The sequence below is a fragment of the Nomascus leucogenys genome, chromosome 3 (genome assembly GCF_006542625.1).
Source record: "Nomascus leucogenys isolate Asia chromosome 3, Asia_NLE_v1, whole genome shotgun sequence".
Lineage (NCBI taxonomy): Eukaryota > Metazoa > Chordata > Mammalia > Primates > Hylobatidae > Nomascus > Nomascus leucogenys.
In genome coordinates this window covers 78,413,907-78,419,647 of record NC_044383.1, presented here as the reverse complement: position 1 = coordinate 78,419,647, position 5,741 = coordinate 78,413,907, and positions in this window count along the sequence as shown.

Below are 5,741 nucleotides of genomic sequence, written 5' to 3'. Positions count from 1 at the left end.
AGAGCATAACCTTTCATCTATAAGAAAGTCTGTGGTAATGAGAAGCAAGAAACACTCTAGGTATCCAACACTCGGGAAAGACAAAAGAAGAATGTAGTATAAACAAATCATGGAATTCTATTAGATATTAGAAACAACTAAATAGAAGCTAATATGGCAACATGAATCCATCATAAAAATTTAGAACTGTTTGAGAAGAAAAAAGTCAGATCTATACCTCAGTAATATCTAAGCAAATTACAAATACATGTGCATAATTGGTAGAATATAATCTAGATCTATACCTCAATAATATCTAAGCAAATTACAAATACATGTGCATAATTGGTAGAATATAATCTAATTAAATAGATACACATCAAACTCGTCTGAATGGTTGCTTATTGGTAGAAAGAGAATGTGAGTGAAGGCTATAGTTAAAAGAAATTAACCAAATAAGTTTAATAAAAGGGCCTTTGTCTTAGTCTGCTTTGGCTGTTATGACAAAATAGCTTAGAGTGGGCAATTTATATACAATGAAAATGTATTGCTCAGAGTTCTGGAGGCTGGGAAACCCAAGACCAAGGCACTAGCAGATTCAGTGTCAGGGAAAGGCTCTATCTGCTTCACAGATAGCACCTTCTATATGTTCTCACATGGCAAAAGGGACAACAGGCTCCCACAAGCCTCTTTTATAAGATACTAACCTTGTTCATAACAGAGGAACCCTCATGCTCATGACCCAATTACCTTAAAAGCCCCACCTCTTTTTTTTAAATTTTATTATTATTATACTTTAAGTTTTAGGGTACATGCTTAACACTATCACTTTATTCAGTTCAAACATCTGCATTTTGGGGTAAATCAACATTTGGCTCATTGCAGTCTTAGACTAATGATAATAGCATTTCACAAAATAGTGAGTCTTACTAATACAACTTTTTTGCCTGCCCTCACATTTCAAAATAAATAAATAAACAAAAACAAATAAAGTCTTCTTCATATGGAACTACATCAAATGCATTAATTTTCCATTGCTGTGTAAAAAAAAAATGTAAGCCAACTTGGTGGCTTAATACAATGCACATTTATTATCTCATAATTTCCATGTATCAGGAGTCCGGGCATAACTTTACGGCATTCTCTGTTCAGGGTCTCACAAGGCTGCCATCAAAGTGTTGGCCAGGCTGTGTTCTTATCTGGAGCTTTCACTGGGAAAACTCTGCTTCCAAGCTCATTTGGGTTATTGCTAAAGGTAATTTCTTGAAGCTATATGGCTAAGGTCATTTTTTTCTAGCTATTTGTTGATCGGAGCCTTCCTCTGCTTCTAGGATGCTTATAGTTCCTTAGCATAAACTCCATTCATAAGCCCTTGCAGGACATTACAGCATAGTTCTTCAAAGTCATAATGGGAGCTCTCTCTTTCTCCAGTCTTCCAAGACAGAGTCTTCATTAAAAAAATTAATCATAGAAGTGGCATGCCAGCACCTTTGCTGTATTATCTAACCTAGTCAAGGTCACATTCTACTGGTTAGAAGCAAGTTCCGCATAGAGTCGAGCAGAGTGGATCACAGGAACAAATAATTTTTACTGAGGAATCACCTAAGGTGTGCCCTCTGCATTGTGCAAACTTTAAAATGAATGAGACACCTCTAACTTACGGACAGATTTCCAAATTATATTCAGTGACAAAGCAAGGTACAGAACCATATGTATACTATATCATGAATTATGTTTAAAAATTTTGTGTACATGTATATAGTTAAATTCACAGACTATTTCTAAAAGGATGAACAAAAAGTCTTTCCACAAAGCTTCACTGAGTTACGCAGGCAGGAAAGCTAGAGACTTAGTAATTGCCATTTTATGTATTTTCAATTTTGTACCAAGTTCATAAAGCAGCTTTTCAAAAAGTAAATATGATTTATTAAAATAAACTTGTGATGGTTAATTTTGTGTGTTAACTTGACTGGGTGAAAGGATGACCAGAAAGTTGGTAATACAACACTTCTGGGTGTGTCTGTCAGGGTGTTTTTGAAAGAGACTAGCATTTCGATCAGTAGACTGAGTAAAGATCTGCACTCACCAATTTGAGTGCACATCATCCAATCTGTTGAAAGCCCAGACAGAGCAAAAATGGTAAAGGAAGGATGAATTCACTCTCTTTCATGCAGACATCATTCTTCTCCTGGCCTTAGACATCAGAGATCTTGGTTTTCTGGCCTTAGGATACCAGGACTTACACCAATGATCCTCACCATTGTTCCTCAGGTCTTTGGTTCCCCAGCTTGCAGACAGCATATTTTGCGACCTTTTGGCCTCTATCATCATAAAAGCCAATTTTCATAATAAATATCCTCTTACATATTCCTGTATATAAATATCCCAGTGGTTCTGTTTCTCTGGAGAACCTTAATACAAATATTTTAAAAACTATAGAATAAAAGATTATGTAATATATAAACTAATATAAATTGGAAACATCTCAGGATCAAATATTTTCTTCCTATCTAGAACTGTATAGGGAGAGAGTGAAGATATTACTTGTAATCATGGTCTTTTGAAAAGGAAATCTTTAAGTATGTAAGATAAGTTGCTATTTATTGAATGGAATTAAATTTTAGGAGGCTAATTAAAATATAAATTAATTAATAATTGTTAACTTCTATGAATAAACAGTAGTGAATATTCTAAACAATTTATTTTACCATCAGCACTTTGATTAGTATCATATATTCTATAGAGTCAATTATTAAGAATCACTTCTGTTTAAAAAGTATACAGTTGATCAATATTCTACTTGGATAAATTATAATATGTTAACTGAACTTGAAGTTGTGAAGATGTGATTTTTATTTTTCAGCCATTATGGATTGGTATTCTAAGGATCACTGTAGCACACTTCAGGAATCACTGTACAATATTATTACTATATTTACATCTCCGAGAGGGTAGAGAGCAAGTATTTCATCTATGTACTCCCAGAACCTATTAGTGATTACACTTTAATTGGTCCTCAGTAAGTGGTTGTTGAACATCTGAAAATAAAATTGTGACTGGAGAGTAATGATATTGGTTTTCATAAAAAATCTATAAATACAAGAAAATGATCAATATTTGTCTGATGAAATATAATCATCTTTATCCCTGAATGTCTTAAAGATTCTGAAAGTGACACATAAGAAGGCAAAATTCAGTCTATCATCTGAAATGTAGCCTATACCTTCCCAATTACCTAGGTACAGGGATTCCTAGGGTAGAAAATCCTAGGGAACAAAGCTTCTTTGAACAAACTCAGCCTGGGATAATGACAAAGTTTGGCTCTCCTTAGCACTGAACTGGAACAAGAGTAACCAAGAGGAAACATGAGGAAATAGTACTAACTTCAATGTATTTTATATTTTCCAGATATTCTTTCTCAAGAAATTTTATTCCTTCACTGGGCCACTTTTTCAGGTCTCTGATTTGTAAAATGCCTTCTATAGGCACAGAGGCTTCTGTAGGAGTGGCCTCACAGAGCTCACATGCACACATGCATGTGTGTATATATGTAAATGTATGTTTAGTGATATGTGTATATGTATGTCAATACTTTCTTAAATGTTGTGGTTTTGAATACTTCACATGTATTAAGTCTTTTATTCATTATAATAACCTTCAATGTGGACGTTACCCTTGGTTGAGAAAACTGAAGCACAGAAAGTTTAAGTAACTTAACTTTGTCTTAGGACTAGTAAGTGCCAGAGGGAAATTCAAACCCAGGCAGTCCACATCAGAGTCCAAGCTCTTAAACACTGTCTATACACCCTCTCTAAGGTGTGCTAAAGCACTCTGTCTGGCAGAACCTCATTGGAGAATATTAGACTCTCTGAGTAGCTTTAGCTTACACCCAGTATAAGATAGGGAAAGAGAAATTCAGACAGGGAACACATTTCTGTGCTGACTTCTGTAGTAATGAATTTTTTGATAAGAAAGTATTTCCTCAAAACACTTAACCTCTTTTAATAGAGGCATTACCGTTTTGAAAACGTCCAAACTGGTGTGCTTTGTTCTCTGAATATGCCTTAGAATTATCTTTCTTGCTTATCTTACAGGCTTCCTGATTTTTAATATGACTTCTCCCACTCTTGAAAAAAAAATTCTACTTTGCACTTATATAGTGCTTGCATTTCAAAGTACTCCTTATTATCACTCTGCCCTAGATTTGCTATCAGAGAAATGAGGGTAATGGGAAGTATATATAGGTATATGTGTCTGTGTTGTGTTCATATTTTATGCTCTTTAGGGATCTCAGCTAAAACTTATAAAGTAGACAAAAAGTAGTTTTTATGTTAAGAAATAAATATAGACTCATAAAAATGAGAATGCATATTGAAAAGGTGCAATATTTACATTACTCCATTATGAACAGATTATTAGTGCTGCTTCTGGCCACTTTCTTATATCTTCCCAGCATAGAATATCTCATTTCATCATATAAATAAAAAGATAAAGAGATATTTCAAACAAAAGGCTCATTTTCTGGCAAGTTTTTAACCATCTATCGTTAATTTATACTTCTGCACTTTCTTACCCCCACCCAATGCATATGCATTGAAATATACCAGCCTTTGCTTTTAAAAATTCTGATTCTTGACAGCACTCATCTCAGTCTATACATAATTCATTATAATTACTATCAATAACGTTCTAGTGCCAAGCTCTGTTCTCCCTTGAGCATTGAAAAGGGGTATGGCGGGCTGCATGCTTTTAGGCACATAAAACTGTCATAAGAGTGTGTATACACTAGTTCTAGTGGATACCAAGACTCCAGAAGAAACAGAGTACCTTTACAAGGTATAGGCATTGTGCTTCCACCTACCAAAAAAGTGAATCTTTTAGGAGGAGAACTGCGTGGTAAAATTCAGAAACTTATATTGGAGTTTGCAAAAATAAAGATTGTGACTTGATTACTTTTGCAGTCAGTACTTTTTGAGAGAATAATTTAGACATCATACTGTTATTAACGCCAGAGTCACTTGTGCTTCTTATAGTTTGGTTGGGGAGATACTACCTGTGCTTAGAGCTAGGACTTTCGCTAGGACTTTCTTGATAAAAGTGGAAGCTTAAGGCATTTGGAAGGAGATAAAATGACGATGTTGGTAATGCTTGCAACTTCTCTTGCATGTGTGGGAGAAAAAAAACAAGTTTAGATTGTGACGAGGGGTTTCTCAGACCAGGAAAAGGAATAAACATTTTCATTGTTATGTGTCTGTATCGGAAAGGGAAGCAAAGGCTTAGAGTTGTTAGGCATAGATTTACTACCTCTGTGGATCGTCCCTCTGCAATTCAATAAAAGTGTCTGATTTTTCTTAACTTTCTTCTTCAAGGTATCAGGGCTGCCTCATTTTTAAAGAACGGAAATACACATTTGGAGTCAGCATATATTTCATGTTTCTGAGACTGTTCCAAAGATTTGCTTGGATCCTGCTTTTAGCCCTTAGCAGTTCTAGGCCCAGTGTGGTTAGTTCCCCTGCATTCTTTTCTCCTGGGTGTGCAAATGAGCCACAAGCCTGCTGTGTGTCCATCAGGGATACCGAAGTTGTCAAAAGTCCTGCGGACAGAAATCTATTTGTCTTTTGCTGAAAGGGAAGAAACAGGTTCCTTGGTGTAATTCTTTTTCCTTTAAAATAAGGCATAACCAAAAATTACTTAATAAATCCTCATGGAATGCCTAGAAAATCAGTAGGTATATGAAGGGCAGGATAAAGGAAAGGCTGCTT